This window comes from Eulemur rufifrons, chromosome 13, assembly GCF_041146395.1.
Source record: "Eulemur rufifrons isolate Redbay chromosome 13, OSU_ERuf_1, whole genome shotgun sequence".
Classification (NCBI taxonomy): Eukaryota; Metazoa; Chordata; class Mammalia; order Primates; family Lemuridae; genus Eulemur; species Eulemur rufifrons.
In genome coordinates this window covers 15851894-15868150 of record NC_090995.1, presented here as the reverse complement: position 1 = coordinate 15868150, position 16257 = coordinate 15851894, and the positions used below count along the sequence as shown (strand labels likewise).

Below are 16257 nucleotides of genomic sequence, written 5' to 3'. Positions count from 1 at the left end.
TCTCGAACCCCAGACCTCTAGCAATCTGCCCATCTCAGCCTCCCAGAGTGCTAGGATTAAGGCATGAGCCACCACTCCTGGCCTAAAAGCAACTTTCTTATGTTAATTTTTTACAGTACTCTGTTATAAAGTAGACCTGTATTAAATATCAAATATATATTATGTTCTCCAGATATTATCTGGGCATTTAAGTGAAAGGTAGACCCATGTAAAGGTTTTCAGTGTTGGTTTTTTGTTTTTTTTTTCTGGTTTGGTCAGCTTGTATGTTAAGTAAATGTAAAATATAATTTAAAGAATGTAGGTTCTTAGTTTAAGCATTTATCATATGGACATAAAAGCAAGATATACAAATATTTTTCAATGGATTTCTGTTGAGAGCTTGTCAGATTAATTCTCATAAGTGGGATTAAAAATACTACTTAAAAAAATTTAGTTAGATGCTATGGTTTATAGCAAGAGAATCTGACTTACATACATTTTAATTTGACTATGCACATTAGATCACTTTGCAAGTCCACTTTGCAAGCAGTTTCTAGCAAGCTAGGTTTTATCACAAACAATGCCTGTGGCACTACCATTTCTTTTTTAAGATGTCCATCATTGAGCATCTTCCATACTAGGCAGTGTACATTTTCTATTTAGTCTTCACGACAGCATCATGAGGGGAATGTTGTTATAATGATTTTATAATAAGGGAAGAGACACAGTTAAATTGCTGGTACCCAAGTTCACACAGACATAATCAAATTGGTTTCAATCCATGGGTAGGACTACCAAACCTGTAGTATGTTATGCTATTCTGTCTCCCTAAAACCCATCAACCTCTTGGGTCTTTGTACTGATATGCCTTCATGTTCCCAATGTACCTTTATAAGTCTCCAAAAGTATGTAATATTAACAGAATATAAAAACTATGCTCATTCTACCTACAAAAGCAGGAGGTGGAAAGGCAGGGATATTAGGAAACTCCTGGTAATCAAAACATTCCATATATAAACTTCTCGTTAATTCCAATTTCACTGGTGATGATACCTGGCAATCAAAGAACAAGTGTGGATAATTGGCTCATTTTCTTGCTGTCACTATGGTAGCTCATGTTAAAAAGATAACTTGAGGCAGGAGCAGTGGAGGCGGGGAGACCTATGATCTTTATTTTAATACTTATGTAATGGAGAAAAATGTTTGAAAACACTTGAATTAACTCCAACATTAAAGCATTCTTGTCTTCAAAGCGGAAGTCATTGTCTTGAGGAATCTTTTAACATACCTTCTCCTGGATAAGTTCAATTTACATTGAAATAGCTAATTTCTTGAAAGCTGTGGTAAATGCTAAGGCTTCAGAATTCCATTAGATGTGCACTGTCATCTAAAATAAAATACCATTTCATGAGAAGCATGTGGTGAAGAAAGTAACAGATCAAGTGAGTTATAGCATCCACAGATCCAGATCATCCTGACAGCCATCCACAGTAATGTTCCAGTGTGTTATTAAATATGATTTTCTCATATTTGATAGCTATGGAAAGATTTTAGAAAAAAATTTTTTTAAGGAAGGCTAAGTATAGAGAAGCTCTCTCTACTTGAAAGCTATTATGAATTTTTTAGTTTTCTCTTTTTGTAGATTCTTGATTTACCTGCTTATTGTTTTTCTATCTCAAAAGTGCATCTGAAAAATGCTGTTTGAGAGAGCAAGTCCTTAATTTTCAATTGAATTTTGACATGGGGCCCTTCCCCAATTAATATAAAATATGCTTATTTTAACTGCCTGGTCAAAAAATAAGAATAATTTATTTGGGATTTCCATTGATGACAAATTTAATAGGTATTGGGAGGAGGTGTATTTACCATTAGAGATGTTATCTTTTTAAATTATAGACAATATAAAGTCTAAAGTAAATTTTTTTCTACTGTACTTATAATTTATCATTTCTCTAATATGTTTGGAAATATCAAGTTTAATATCATTTAATATCAACATACCTGAAACGTTTCTTTTGAAATACCTACTTATTTACCACTCTTCACATATATGTTCTACACAATCTTAAGAAGCCTCTTACTTGTGATTAATATTCATGTTGGTTTGTTTCAGGCAAGAAACTGCCATTTGAATCATTTGAAAGTTTTTATTTTTGTTAAGGACTATTCAAATAAAACTAGTGTTACTTTCAAGTGACTTAAAAGCCAAACGACGAGCAGTCTAATATAAAGTTGGACTTTCTCTTGGTTCACCTGCATTTTTAGACAAATGCTGATGAAAAATGTACTATTGTAAGCCTTAGTTACAGTAGTATTTGTACCATATTGTTTTAAATGAATTATTTGGGATTTTAGGTGACAGTGCTACACAAGTCACATTAGGAAGAAACAATATTTAGCATGCTGGTTCTCAATCATGAGTGAGCATCTAAATTGCTTTTTAAATTTTTTAAAAAAACATTAAACCAGAATCTCCGGGGATGGATCTAAGCTCTAAGTTTTGAAAGTTACACTTTTTTAAATGTTTCACAGTTCAATTTTTTTATTTTTCTAAGTGGTAGCCAATTTGTTCACACTATTAAATCATTGTAAAGTTGCATTTGCACTGGGTATGCGGCAGATTTCACTTACAGTTGGTAACATCAGCAATTGTCCAGACTGTTTGCTCCATAAATGGCTAAAAGTTTGTCTACCTTTATGTAAAATTAAAAAGAGAAATGATGACGGTAATAGAATACTGTTGCATCAGAGTTTTGAAGGAGTCATATAGACTGCTATCTATATGTTCTTCAGAAATGAGAGTGACACATTTCCAGATCACATTATCTTATATGTTAGTTGGAAAATGTGTGTTGCTGAAAACTTGTACACAAAGTTTTATTTTTTAAACTGAATAATAAGTATAGTAGGTAAGCTAGTTTTATTTTAAATAAGTGCTTTTATAGTTCAAGTTACTTCATAATTAAATCTGTTTCATAAAATCACATTAAAATTGCATTTTTTGTACAAGTAGAATATATGCAATTTTAATGTCTTAACTTTATTTATTATACATTGTTATTTATTGAAACTCTGCTATGTGCCATACACTTGCTAGGTGCTGAGGTGAACAAGTTAAGAGAGTTCTTGCCATTGCAGAGTTTATAGTTCAGAGTAACACAATTACTGAAGGAAGCACAATAAAGTGTAACAGAAGAGAGTAAGTCCAGGGTACTGTGGAACAGAAGCTGAATTAAGATACATTGTATTTGAGTTAAAATTACTTGTGAGGTGTTAGCACTGATGATTTAAAATTTATTCTAATTTGTAACTTTTTTACTGTATTAACCACCTGAGGGTTTTTAAAAGCAACTTACATTTTTCTTTTCTTTCTTTTTTTTTTGGCTAGAGTGCCCTGGCATCAGCCTAGCTCATAGCAACCTCAAATTCCTGGGCTCAAGCAAACCTGCTGCTTTAGCCTCCTGAGTAGCTGGGACTACAGGTATGTGCCACCATGCCCGGCTAATTTTTTCTATATATTTTTAGTTGTCCAGCTAATTTCTTTCTATTTTTAGTAGAGCCAGGGTCTTGCTCTTGCTCAGGCTGGTCTCAAACCCCTGACCTCTAGCACTCTGCCAATCTCAGCCTCCCAGAGTGCTAGGATTAAGGCATGAGCCACCATGACTTGGGTACAGGGATGCTGGTTTTTATGGCTGGCTTCAGGGAAGGATTGGTACAAGAGGCAGGCACACAAGGCAAGGTCAGAACATTTTTGCTTCTGAAGCCTTCGTTTTCAGTTAGTTTTCTGAATCCCACATCAACATCAGATCACCTGACTGTAGACTGAGAGGGAGGGGGGAAACTTTCAGCGCCAATCCTCAGCACCTCAAACAACGATACAAAGCCAGTAACGTGGCTTTTGCATGAGGATCAAGATTAGGCTGCTTTGAAAACAATCTAAATGGTCTCAAAACAATTTTGGGGGTGTGTGTGTATACACTTGCGTACATGCAATATTTATAAAGAGTAAGACTGTTTTGAGATTCTCTGGATTGTAACCATCATTCACTTTTTATCTTAAAGTAAATTACTACAGAGAAATTACTAATTTAGAAACTTTTTCCCTAGGCCCAAACTTTGTTAGAACAGCATAATGTATGCATAACTGGCTAGCTTGTAAAGTGTGGGACAAAAATGGACGAGACCAAGGGAAAACTGAAGCTTTCAATTTAAGCTCTTCTGACCACAACTTCTAGGACAACTGTGAGTCCCTAATGGTACGGTTAATATTAGATGACAGTGCGTTTAGAAACACCTTCTGTGTACCTCTCTATAGACACTGAATCAGTGGAAGTAAACTGTATCTGCAGTGAGGGTCACAAGAGCAAAACCGCAATATTTTCACACACCTTTCAGCAGTAACTGGCATCAGGATCTCCAAGTAGCCTCTCAATTGTTGATACCGTAAACGATGAGTTACCTGGACATCAATAGGAAAAGTTAGCAGGTTTCAGAGTAGCCAGAAAAGAAGAGAGAGAAATAGCTGGAGACCCTTCAACTCTAGAGCAGTAAATGAGCACAGGCTTCCATTTTAAGTCACCAGTTGTAGTAGCTCCTCACAAGAGTCAGCCTGTCCTTTGCAGCAAGGCATTGACTTCTCCAGCTATGAAAGTCTCAGATGGTATCCCCTAACAGAAGACTATGTGTTCTACATTAAAAATCTGTTGTTTAGTGTATCACCCTTCATGAATTATCCTAGCTAGATGTTATGGATAACTTGCTACAGCTTATCCATCAGCACTTGCTCCTTCACCTTGCACTTTTATGTTATGGAGATGGCTTCGTTACTTAAGCCTCATGCACCAACTTCTAGCTTCATCCTTTTCTTCTGCAGCTTCCTCACCTCTCTCAGTCTTCATGGAATTCAAGAGAGGAGCCTGCTCTAAATTAGGTTTTGGCTGAAGGGAATGTTGTAGCTGGGGTGATCTATCCAGAGCTCACAAACTTTCTCTGTATCAGCAATAAAGCTGTTTTGCTTTTTTGTCATTCATGTGTTCACTAGAGTGGCACTTTGCATTTCCTTGAAGAACTTGTCCTTTGCAGCCACAGCTGGGCTAACTGGTGTGGGAGGCCTAGCTTTCCCTGAGCTTTTGAGATGTCTTCCTCATTTTTTGTAGAGATGGAGTCTGTCTACATTGTCCATGCTGGTCTCAAAACTCCTGGCCTCAACTGATCCTTCTGCCTCAGCTTCCTGAAGTGCTGGGATTACAGGTGTGAGCCACTGTGCCCACTGGCCATGATTTTGATTGTATGTTCTTATTTATAAAATAAGCTAACAAGTACAAAATTGTTGGCATAAATAATTTGAGGCCTAAAATGATATTCTTTTCCTCCATAGAAGTCTTACTTTCATTTCTTCCAGGTGCCGGGGAGAACTCATGACCCAAGATCATCTCAATCTGATTTAGGGACTAAATTTTGAAGCTGAGTTACAGCCCTTCTGAGCAACATGTATTTCTAGGGTTCAAACTTGTTCTCCTCAAGTACAGCCCACTGGGGTCCGAACTTCCATGCTGAGAATTTACCAAGACCCCATGCCCCCGGCTTCGATGCTATCAAAATGGCCCATGCACTCCTAGCTTCCCCTCTGCAAATAATACTGGGGGAAAGTACCCCTAAACACTGGGCATACTTTGAGACCCCTCTTTGTACCCTTATCCAGTAATTCATCATTATCTTGATAGCTCATCCGTGCCTTCAAGCAGATTTTTTTTTTTTTAATATTTATTCAGCTTTTGTAGTTGTTCTCAGTGGACAGTTGGCTTCAGTCATCTACACACCTATTACCGGAAACAGAAGTCTCTCCTATGTTGTAAAAAGGTATTGTATATGTTCACTGGTGGTCATTTTAAAATATATAAACAAATTCTTTGATATGCCTTTCTTTAAGAGGTGGGGTTAAATTTCCCTCCCCTTGAGTATGAGATGCATGTAGTGACCTTCATCTAATAGAATGTGGCAAAATGATCAATTGTGATTCCTGAGGGTGGGTCAGAGCAGCTTCCCCCTTGCTCTCTTGCTCAGGGGAAGCCAGCTGCCACAATGTAAAGGGATTCAAGGAGTCCTGTGGAAAGGCCCATGCAGTAAGGCATTGAGGCCTCTTGCCAACAGCCATGTGAATGAGCCGTCTTAGGAGACCCTCCAGGCTCAGTGTGGCCTCTGGATGACTACGGTCCAGGCCAACTTCTTTACTGCAACATGAAAGACTCTGAATGCAAACTACCCAGCTAAGCCAGCCTTGAATCTTAATCTGCAAACTGTGAGATGACGAATGTTAAACCAAGCAATTTTGGGGTAAATGGTTTTATATTAATAGTAATATGTTTGTTTTTAAATTTTATATTTTATTATTTTTAAGTTAATATTCATTTTATGTGAAAAAAGAAATCAATAGCTTAAAATTTTAAAGTAATATTTAAATAAAAAAGAATATGTTGTATGATCTCTGCTTCCAGTTAGGAACAAAAACAAGAGTTTTTCAGAACGGATGAAGTCATTTCCACAACAGTATTAACAGATAAGCCATTCAGAAACCCTTTAGGATTTATTCTTACTTCCTGAAGAGCTTCTATAATATGATCTCTATGCAAAGTGGAAACATACATGAGCATTTGTCTTTTCCAAAGTAACACAATCTGACTACAGCTAAGTTATTGAATGGAACTATGCTTTTACATAAAAAGCTTAAGACCAATTAAAATATAATTTTAGTTCTTACCTGCTGACTTCTGGATGTAGTTCAGCCAGTCACTTCATGATCTTGGTGAAGCTACGCAAGTTCAATGTACTTGGAGGTATGAATCTAAAAGGTGCATCAGGTAATAATGTAGCAGGTTCAATTTGTTTACAATTCTTGACACCCTAAATAAGCATTTTAAAAGTTTTCTTAAAACCATTACATAGTGATAATCCAGCTTATTCAATTAAAATAAATTTTAAAATTATAAATAAAATAAATTGCTCTGAAATTTTTACTTTAAGATTATTTATACCAAGTAAATTTACTTCAGCGGTGTTCAGGGCTATGTATTAAGAAAACATGCCCAACATAATTTTTTATAGTAATGATAAAGTCTATGAGACTGTGTCTAAATCAGCCTTCCTCAACTGGGATTCTTCCTCTGAACCCCAGAACAGAGCAAATGGTGTAACTATTTTCTCAACCCTCCAAAGACAGGACATAACCAACCCACCTGATAAAGGTTGGTCTGAAGAGTAATTATAAATATTCTATATTTTATTTACTAAATACTTTATGTAATGAACACAAACTACATGCCCAGAATTGTATCACTGGTTATGAAGGGAAGGGGGACTAGTAATATAAAGTGCAGCCTCCTTCACTTGTGAAAGATATAATTAAAATGATCAATTAGTTACCAATAACCATGCAAATAGACTATAAATGGTGCAAAACCACTGTAAATCCTGCAAAAATTCAACAAAGGAAGGGCTCAGACTTTAAATCCTAGATGAAAAGTCAGGGCAAAATACATAAAATATTAGCTCTGTCACACTAGAATATTACATTTTACTTATTGCCATTATCTCTCCCACTAGATTTAAGCTTCATATAAAAGCACAGATTTTTGTCTATTTTGTTCACTGTTGCTTTCCCAGTTCCTAGAATAATGTACACAGTTGGTATGTAATAACTCTTTGTTCAGTAAATAAGTGAAAAGATTGGAATGTGATAGTTTAAAGTGATAGTTGAAACCACAGAAAAAATGAGCTCTCCAAGAAAAAGCCAAATTACTGGTATGTAATAGCGACGATAATAGCTGTACTTACTGAGTACATCCTCAGTACACTGTACTAAGAATTTTTCCATATTAAGCTCATTTAAACTTATAAATATTTCAGGTAAGAACTATTACACTCATTTTAAGACAAAAAGCTCAGAGAGTGAGGTAGCTCTCCCAGAGTCACAGGATGAGCAGGAGGCAGAGCGAACTTCCATCATTTTCCACATCGTGTTTAAAACCTCAGTGAGGTACAGATGAGGCCATAAAAAAATAAAATGACTACATTTATGGTTTTAATAATTATGAGATAACATTAGCTATAAAAAGTGATGAAAGTATAATAATTAGTTACTTACAGAGTAGCACTATTCAAGAATAAAGAAGAAAAGAAAAGACTGGAAAGCAGCAGTCCCCTACCTTTTTGGCACCATTCATTTCCTTCACAGCCATCTTTATATCACCGTTTTTTGTGTTTTTTTTTTTTTTTTTGGAAAGCAAGAGTTGCATATCTAAAATAGAAAAGCAGAAAACCAAAAGGTTTTTCATTGACTTTAATTACCTCGAACTTAATTTTGTAACCACTGGCTCAAATATAGTTTTCACAATAATAAATGCTCTTATAAAGGTTGATATATTAAGCCGGGTGTAGTAGCTCACATCTGTGATCCTAGCACCCTGGGAGGCCAAGGCGGGTGGATCGCTCAAGGTCAGGAGTTCGAGACCAGCCTGAGCAAGAGTGAGACCCCGTCTCTACTAAAAACAGAAAGAAATCATATGGACAGCTAAAATTATATATATAGAAAAAATTAGCCCAGCATGGTGGTGGGTGGCTATAGTCCCAGCTACTCAGGAGGCTGAGGCAGTAGGATCCCTTGAGCCCAGGAGTCTGAGGTTGCTGTGAGCAAGGCTGATGCCACGGCACTCTAGCCTGGGCAACAGAGTGAGACTCTGTCTGGAAAAAAAAAAAAAAAAAAAAAAAGGTTGATATACTTAGCTTGAAATCAGGAACAATGTTTATTTAAGATAACTAAATAAAAACCAAATTAAAGATGAGAAATAAAAGACACTAAGCATTTCTCATTAATTATCTCCTATTAATTTTATATTAAAATTTAATGTAAAACATTTGCAAAGCTGATATATGATAAAGTTACAGAGATTAGCAATCTGGGGACTATTTATACTAAAAAAGTTAAAATTAATTCCTATGTTCAAACAACCTCCAGGTGACTCAAAGGCTTGCAATGTGAAAGTCAAAATTTAAAACGTTTGCCAGAATATTTAAGAGAATATCTTTATGGCCTTGTTGTGGGGAAATATTTAGACCAAAAAAAAAAAAAAAAAGTTGGAACATCGAATCAGAATTTTAACCATATAATTGAGAAAAAAGTCAGGCAAGAGCTATTCCTATAAAAGCACCAGACCTAGAGAGTGTCAGTGGAAGGATACATACCAAATCTGAAAAGTGATTGTTTTCAAATGATGGGACAATGGATAATTTTTTATAACCTCCTTGTATTTTTGCATTTAATTGTATTTTGTAAATTTCCACACAGTATGTATAATACTTAAGAAAAGAAAACCCCACAGTTTGTTTTAAGGATTCAACAAGATACTAAAAGAATCTTTCACATCAGGTAAATACTACTAGGATTATAATACTACTTTAATGAAATGTATTAATACCACATTAATGAGTAAAATTTAGAAAGCATATACTCTTAGGTGACTCCATTAAATAAAATTAAACACCTATTTTTTAACAAATTTCAACCCCAACTACAAACAGGATTCTCTCTTAATTGATAAAGATTTTCATATCTGAAATGAACAGCCATCATTTTTTATCAGAAGACAGTAAAGGTATTTCCATTCCATCACCATTGAGATTTGAATGATCTAAAAATGTCACAAAATAGAAAGTAGCAACATACAGATTGGAAGAGATTATATACAGATGATGTAGCTATCTACCTAAAAAGTATAAAAGTGTCATCTAAAAAGTAATTAAACTCAGAAATAATAGAATACAATTTTCTGAGCATCTACTATGTGCCAGGCTTTACTCCTAGTGCTTTACATACTTAACTCATAGTAGTTTCACAACATCGCTATGACAGTACTATCGACCTCACTTTATAGACAAAGAGGAGGCTGAGGTACAAAAAGGTCAAGTAAATTGCCCAAATTTATTCATCAAGTTGCTGACAGACCTGGGAATTGAGCCAAAGTTATCTCTTTCTGGAGCCCGTTCTCCTTAACTAAGGCTCTCTACATTCCCTGTGAAACAGTGCGTAACAAGATAAAGTACACGAAAGTCAGTAAGTCTGCTCTATACCACTAATAACAAGCTACAAAGTATAATCCAAGAAAGATCTGATTAAGAACAGCACGAACTAATGACTGCAGCTATTTGTCTATAATGACTGCAACTATTTGTCTGCACGGCCCCCTATACTAGCCTGGGACCCTCCTGTGGGAATGGCCTTTGACTTTATCCCCACTGTGGCTGATGTCTGGTACAGAACCTCTAGTGAGCAGCAGGCACACAGTAATGCACATCGGACTGAATTTGGGAAACACACCTGTAGTTAGTACAAGAATCATAAATTGAAATTTCAGAAACTAGGTATTTCTGGAAATGAGACCTTCAATCAGCCTAAAAAAAGAGAAATAATATGAAGTTCAAAAAGAAATCTTGGCATACCTCAGATACTGAAGGGCAGAGACCACCAACATGTACCAAATAACCTTTATCTCTTCGTAAGGGTTCAGCATACATTTCTGCTTGTAGAAAAACAGAATATACCACAGAAATGATCATCATTGTATTGAGATGTTTAAGAGAAAATGAAAACTTGCTACATATTTCATGGTTTCTTTTTTACTATCACAAAGCTTATCATAAAGTTATCAACAAATATCAGCATGACCAGACTGAAGACCAAAAGCCTGGAGTACTGTGTTAAGATTTCTGGGCCTTAATCATATCATCTTGAAAAATAAATGGGTATGGATTAGTTGATATTAAGTCTCTCATAGCTCAAATGAATAAATTACATCTAAACGGAGTAATCAGTTACAGCTGTCCTTTGGTATCCCTGGGGGACTGGTTCTAGGACTCCCTGCGGATACCAAGATCTGAGGATGCTCAAATCCCTTATATAAAATGGCATAGTATTTGCATATAATCCACACACATCCTCCTATACACCTTAAATTACCTCTAGATTACTCATAATACCTAACGCAATGTAAATTCTATGTAAATAGTTGTTATGCTGCGTTGTTTAGGAAATAATGACAAGAAAGTTGGTTGAATCCATGAATACAGAACCCACGGGCTGACTGTACGTCACGACTAAAAAAGTCTGTCATTTGTCCCCGGTTCAGAGAAGTGCTATGAGAACACTGGATGTACACAGGATCTTAACTCCTTAGTGTTAGTGCTGGCTCCAGCTAGTGGTTTCAGAGACCTCTTTACACACATTCCTTTTGTAAGGCTGGTGGCAGGCACCCCTCCCTTCCCTAATGAAAAAAGAGGCGGCTCCTCCTGTCCCTCGGTACCCGCCCCAAAACTTAAACAAATTCCTTACTCCTGGAGCCGAAGTCTCCTGGCCAAAGAAGCTCCCATCCCCCAACCCTAAGGACATATAAAAACCCACTCAAACTTCTGTGCCACGCGACTTCTCGGGTCTCTCTCTCACGGGCCCCGGGAGCGCCCTAATAAAGCCTCGTTGCTTTCCCCTTTTCAATTCTGTTCGTCTCTCTTTCTCTGGCGCCGGCTACTTCAAAGAAACCTTACATTTGGTGCCGAAACCCGGGAGGGGCCTTTGGCTGCACCACCCCCTTCCGAGAACTCTCACTTCCTGGACCGGGACCTCCGCTGACTGCCTTCCAGTCCCTGATTGACGACCTCGGCCTGGGTGAGTCACCCCGTGTTATCCCAACCCGGACCCCCCAGAAGCCTCTGTTCCTTCCGGGATACTGTTCCCTCTAAACCGTGGGCCCACGTTGGAGGCTCCCCCTTCTGGGGGCTGAGGCTATTCGGGGACGCCTGGATTCCTCTCACCCCTTTCCGTGCCGGCACACTAGTCTTGGGCGGAGACGTCCCCCCAGGCTTTTGCTGCCTCCGTAGCCAGGATACTGTTCCTGGCTGTTTCCCCATCCGGGTTGAGGTGACATGGGTGACCAAAATTCCCCACGAGACGCCCCTGGGGTGTCTGCTGGCCAATCTGAAGGCCCTGGATTTAGGCATCCGGCCCAAGTGCCTCATTCTTTACTGCAACACTGCCTGGCCAATGTATAAGTTGGACAATGACTCCCAGTGGCCTGAAAATGGGACTTTCAGTTTCAATATTCTGCAAGACCTTAATAACTTTTGTCACAGGAATGGCAAATAGTCGGAGATCCCATATGTCCAAGCCTTTTTCTGTTGGCGCTCCCGTCCTCTCTGTCTGACCTGCCACCCCACACAGGTCCTCCTTGTGCTGGGTCCCCCACCCCCCTCCGCCTCTTCTCCCTCTAACTCTCCCCCGGACGTCCCTTCAGACGCCCCTTCTGCTTTCTCCGATCCACCCGGCTCCCTCAGCCCTCCCCCCACTCGACCCCCACCACACCCACAGGCGCCCGCCCATCCTCCCGCATCTCCCAGCCGCTCTGCCGATGTCTCCCGTCAGTCTCCCGTCAGCCTCCCGTCAGCCGGCACACTCGCTCCCACGCAAACCCTCGGACCAGCCCCTCCTCTGTCCCTTATGGGAGGTGGCAGGCGCCGAAGGGCTTGTACGCGTACATGCTCCCTTCTCCCTTTCTGACCCTTCTCAGATTGAAAAGTGCCTAAACTCAGGGAGATCACTCAACAGGCAGACAAAACCCTGCGGCCTTTCTCAGCCGCCTTACAGACGCCCTTATCCAATATACCCGTCTAGAGCCTACCTCCCCCGCAGGGTCTACTGTCTTTACAACTCACTTTATTCCTCAGTCCTCCCCTGACATCACAAAGAAACACAAAAAAGGCAGAGGAGCGCCCTCAGACCCCTATCCGAGACCTGGTGAATATGGCATTTAAAGTCTTCAATTCCCGAGATGAACAGGCAGAGGCCCAAAGGGAGGCCCGTGTCCACCAAAAGGCACACCTGCAGGCCCAAGCCTTGTTTGCAGCCCTGAGGCCGGGGAGACCCGAGAAGCCATCGACCTCGTCTAAAGTGAGCAGCCGCGCTCCGCCAGGCACCTGCTTCAAGTGCAGTAAGGAAGGCCACTGGGCCAAGTGGTGCCGGCAGCCACTTCCACCCACGCCTTGCCCGGCTGTGGTCAAGAGGGACACTGGAAAAGTGACTGCCCCTTGGGACAGAAGTCCAGAGGGTGAGTCCTTCCATCCCTAGACCTGCCGATGGCAGCTTGGGGTCTGGCTGCCGAAGACTGAAGAGACCCCGACTCGGTGACCCCCAACCACCCTCGCCAAGCCCAGGGTAACAATCAAGGTAGCGGGTAAGGCGGTGTCCTTTATGGTTGACACGGGGGCTACCTACTCTGTCCTGCCTTCCTTTTCAGGCCCTACCTATCCTTCCCAGGTGTCGGTCGTGGGTATTGACGGCAATCCCTCTCGACCCCCCACCACCGGTCCCCTAACTTGTCTAATAGATGACCGTCCCATCACCCATTCCTTCCTTATCATGCCCTCCTGTCCCACTCCACTTTTGGGAAGGGACTTATTAACCAAGCTGGGCACCATCCTCCACTTTTCCTCTGGAACTTCCGCCCTCCTTCTCTCTCTCTCTCCAGATTCCTCAGCTCCGCCCACAGCCTCTCCCGCTTTACCGAGTCCTACATACCTCCTCCCACCAGAACTCGTAGACCCCCAGGTTTGGGACACCTCCACCCCAGTGGTGGCCACACACCACACCCCCCTCCTCATTCGACTCAAAGACCCCTCATCCTTCCCTTCCCGGCCACAGTTTCCTATTTCACCAACCCACTGCAGAGGTCTAAAACCCATCACAGAACGTCTTTTGCGTGAGAAACTTTTGATTCCAACTGACTCTCCCTATAACACACCCATTCTCCCGGTAAGAAAGCCAAATGGCTCCTACCGGCTAGTCCAGGACCTCAGACTCATTAACGAGGCAGTTGTCCCCATACACCCTGTGGTGCCTAATCCCTACACTTTACTCTCTCATATTCCACCCTCCACCACCCATTTTTCTGTCCTGGACCTCAAGGATGCTTTCATCACCATTCCTTTAGACCCAGCCAGCTACAATCTCTTTGCCTTTACATGGGAAGATCCCGACATGAACATGTCTCGACAACTCACTTGGACTGTCCTGCCCCAGGGGTTCAGGGACAGCCCCCACCTCTTTGGTCAGGCTCTCGCCCAAGATCTTCTTCAATACCCCTTACAGCCGAGCACTGTCCTCCAATATGTGGACGATTTATTACTCTGCAGCCCCTCATACTCTGACAGCCGCACACACACTGCCTCTCTACTCAACTTCCTTGCCCCTAAGGGCTACCGGGTGTCCCCCTCCAAAGTTCAGCTGTCTAAGCCTACTGTCGCTTACCTTGGACTTAGTCTCACCCCCACTTCCCGTCATCTCACTGTTGATCGCCAGCAGGCTCTTTGCGACCTCCAGCCTCCCACCACTGCAGAACAAATTCTATCCTTCCTTGGGTTTGTTGGATTCTTCCGACACTGGATCCCCAACTTTTCTCTCCTTGCCAAACCCCTCTATGAGGCAGCACGTGATGCCTCTGCTGGCCCTCTCTTAAACCCTCAGGCTGTCTCTCGCGCATTCCTAAAACTTTGAGACTCTCTCTTACAAGCACCCCCTCTAAGACTCCCTCATCCTGAAAAACCCTTTAAGCTCTACACGGATGAGCGCCAGGGCCTGGCCCTCGGAGTCCTCACCCAACCTCTGGGACCTACTCCCATGTCCACCCCAGTGGCCTACTTATCCAAACAGCTGGACACCACGGTCCGTGGCTGGCCGCCCTGTCTCCGTGCCTTAGCCGCAGCCGCTACTCTCACCAGGGAGGCCCTGAAACTCTCCCTGGGACAGAACTTATATGTCTTCTCCACCCACTGTTTACAGGACCTTCTAACTCACCGCTCTTTAGCCCTCCTCACCCTGTCTAGACTACAGGAATTCCATCTCTTGTTTATTGAAAATCCCACCATTACTTTATCACAGTCCCCGACTCTAAACCCTGCTACTCTGCTCCCCATTCCCTGTTTACCCTGTCCTCACACTCCTGCTCAGAAATGGTTGAAGTCTCCACTACCCGTAGACCTGATCTGTCAGACAAGCCACTTCCTACAGCAGAGTTAACTTTCTTTGTTGATGGCAGCTCTGTCACAGGTCAGGATGGCAAACACCGGGCGGCCTATGCCATTGTCTCTGCCTCTCAGGTAATAGAAGCCTCCCGACTTCCGGAGGGCACCACCTCCCAAAAGGCAGAACTCATTGCTCTCACCCGAGCCTTACACCTAGCCAAAGGCAAGATTGTAAATACGTACATACACTCCAAGTATGTGTTTATGATAGCTCACTGCCATGCTGCCATATGGAGAGCACAGGGCTTTCTCTCCACCAAGGGCTCCCCTGTTATTAACACCACCCTTATCTCCCGTCTCCTCGAGGCCCTTCAGTTACCCACCCAATTAGCCATCATACACTGCAAGGGACACCAGACGGACGGGTCCCCCGTCGCTAAGGGAAACAACTATGCTAATACTGTTGCCCATAGTCTAACATCCCAAAAACATCCTAGTCCGGCTCCTCTTCTTTTCCTTTCCATTCCTTCCCTCCAGCCTCGCTACACTCCAGAGGAGCCTGACAGCCTTCTCGCCCAAGGGGGATCAACCACCACTGAAGGGTGGGTCCTTCCTAAGGACGGCAAGCTGGCGCTCCCTAAGGCACGGGCCCTAAAACTCATTGGCCAGGTCCACTCTTCACCTCATATGGGCACTAAGGGCCTCTTCCACCTCTTACAGCCTCTATTTTCACACCCTGCCCTGTATTCTCTCATCAAAACTGTTTGCTCAAACTGTGACATCTGTGCCTCTGTTAACCCTCAAGGGGCTTCAAACCCCCTGTATGCACCCACCAGATGCGTGGTCACCTCCCTGGGCAAGACTGGCAGGTAGATTTCACCCATATGCCACCTCACAGGCGTTTCAAATATCTTTTAACACTGGTAGATACCTTTACGGGGTGGGTTAAAGCCTTTCCCACTGCCAATGAACCTGCTGCTGTTGTTGCCTCCGCTCTCCTTACTGAAATTATCCCACGCTTCGGCCTTCCTTCCTCCATTCAGTCTGACAATGGCCCTGCTTTTGTTTCTAAGGTTGTTCATCAGGTCTGTGAGGCTCTCGATGTCGAGTGAAAACTTCACGTTCCCTGCAGGCCTCAGTCCTCAGGAAAGGTTAAAAGGGCTAACAGACTAATCAAAGACCACCTCACCAAACTCATTATTGAGACCTGCCAAGCATAGC

The 16257-nt window shown here is 41.7% G+C and overlaps 2 long non-coding RNA genes across 2 annotated transcripts; both read right to left on the bottom strand.

Annotated features, from left to right (window-relative positions):
• Nucleotides 1-1287: 1287 nt before the first annotated feature.
• LOC138393995 (uncharacterized) lies at nt 1288-6813 on the bottom strand. The gene is made up of 3 exons (XR_011235280.1): nt 6737-6813; nt 5651-5798; nt 1288-1366 (listed from the first exon to the last, which is right to left on the bottom strand). It is a non-coding gene; the product is annotated as an uncharacterized lncRNA (long non-coding RNA).
• A 13-nt stretch (nt 6814-6826) lies between these two features.
• LOC138393994 (uncharacterized) lies at nt 6827-10617 on the bottom strand. The gene is made up of 3 exons (XR_011235279.1): nt 10471-10617; nt 8181-8272; nt 6827-6879 (listed from the first exon to the last, which is right to left on the bottom strand). It is a non-coding gene; the product is annotated as an uncharacterized lncRNA (long non-coding RNA).
• Nucleotides 10618-16257: the final 5640 nt, after the last annotated feature.